This window comes from Coenobita brevimanus, chromosome 88 (assembly GCF_032717465.1).
Source record: "Coenobita brevimanus isolate Jiangsu-jjx chromosome 88, ASM3271746v2, whole genome shotgun sequence".
Taxonomy (NCBI): Eukaryota; Metazoa; Arthropoda; class Malacostraca; order Decapoda; family Coenobitidae; genus Coenobita; species Coenobita brevimanus.
In genome coordinates this window covers 15,864,608-15,866,861 of record NC_137041.1, presented here as the reverse complement: position 1 = coordinate 15,866,861, position 2,254 = coordinate 15,864,608, and positions in this window count along the sequence as shown.

The following is a 2,254-nucleotide window of genomic DNA, read 5'->3' as shown; positions in this document are numbered from 1 at the left end:
CAATCTCTGCAGGTGAGAGGGCAGTGACAGGGGGGTGAACTGTTCATCGTAAAAGTGTGACATCGATCCTGGTTCGGGCGGGGATAACTTTACGAGTTTAAAATCGTCATTCATTTCCACAAGACTCACTCACATGTCATAAGAACAAAATTGGTCTTCAGTGACATAGCCCTGGCATATTTCTGTATAACCAGTTCGTATTAGTGTCCAAAGAATTGTACATGTGAGCGTGTGAGGCAATCTGTGAGTGTGTAGAAGGATTACTGGACCTTAGGGTACACAGCGTCTAGTGTTTACTCCAGGTCAGGTAAATATGAACTAAGTGTCGACATGAGGTCCTCTCCGTTAACCTGTTACAATATATCTATGAAATTCGTGTAACGATATCAGTCCGTGAGCAAGTTGTAACAAAGATACGAGGCAAACTTGTAAGAATATAAGATTTACTGGTTCGTCAGTATTTTTTCCTTTTTTTACTAGGATAGATTTTGCAATGCATGGAGGTTAGATATAAGCGTTCACTTATCCCTTCACAACAAGATATCTGCCTTAACATTAAGTAATTTCGTCTGGCTGCAACAAGACTGAAATACATAAAACTAGCATGGGACTAAATTAATTAAAACGAATAATATCGTCTAGAAACGGAAATAATAAATTATAAACAAACATTCTCGGGTATTGTATTTTTTCTGTTTATTTTACTTCACTGAGGTAATATAAGCAAAGAAAATACAATACAGGCAAGAGAGAGAGAGAGAGAGAGAGAGAGAGAGAGAGAGAGAGAGAGACGGGGGTCGGGGTGGTTGCTATCGTGGCTGCTGTGATAACGTGGGACTGGGCTGCCTTGTTATAATCAATGGTGAAGAATGAGGTCAAGAGAACGGCTGTAAACACATTTATATTGCAGAGAGAAGGCAGTGACACTCTGGTGGAAAAACATGAGGCAGAAAATTTAGTACATATGGAAAGAAAAAAAGAAGTTATATATATATATATATATATATATATATATATATATATATATATATATATATATATATATATATCATCATCATCATCAGCCATTATAAGTCCACTGCTGAACACAGGCCTCCCCCAACCTTTTCCACGAATTCCTTGACTGAGCCAATCTTTCCCACGTTTTCCCTGCAAATTTCTCTATCTCATCTATCCATCTCCTTCCTGGCCTTTTTCTGCGACGCTTGCATTCTCTTGGTGTCCAGTTAGTAAGCCTCTTGCTCCATCGGTTTTATATATATATATATATATATATATATATATATATATATATATATATATATATATATATATATATATATATATATATATATATAATCATCCAACCCTATGTTACCCGATGAGGAGCGTAGGAGCCCGGGGCTAGGCAAGTTAAGATGAGTGACCAGCCTCACTCATCCCTGAGTGACATTACGTGAGCAATAAACCCCAACCACCCCTTGGAAATAAACATACACAGGCTCAATCTGATTGGAGCGCCTCAATCACCCACTAAATCACCATGCGCCATAATTTGGTTATATGGTTACAACTCGGCATAGTAAATGGTTTCCTGGTGTGTAGGAAACCATTTGGTTTGTCACTCAGTGAAGAGTTGCGGGGAGGGAGTGTAAAGTCACCCGTAGGCAATAGGAAAAGGAAAGAGTGAAGGAAAGAAAGACAGAAGAGGAAGGAAGGAAGATATGAAAGAGCAGATACCCAAAGCAGAACTACGTCGAGTGAGTGGATGGTGTCCGCCCCCACCTACCACCGTTATATATATATATATATATATATATATATATATATATATATATATATATATATATATATATATATATATATGTATATATATATATATATATATATATATATATATATATGTATATATATATATATATATATATATATATATATATATATATATATATATATATATATATATATATATATGCAATGTAAGAAGCCTCGCTGAAGATTACAAACTTGATAACTTGATGGCTGAACTGGAAAACATTAGTTGGGATATTGTCGGTTTGAGTGAGACCCACAGAAAAGAAGAAAAAGTAATTCAGCTAAATGACAGTGGCCACCTATTTTACCACAGAGGAAGGGAAAATGAAGGAGTTAGTGGTGTAGGATTTCTAATTAACAGAAATCTTGCAGACAACATTGTTAAATTCAGAAGTGCATCTGACAGAGTAGCAGTGGTTGTAATTAGACTGTGCAAAAAATATACCCTGAAAGTGATACA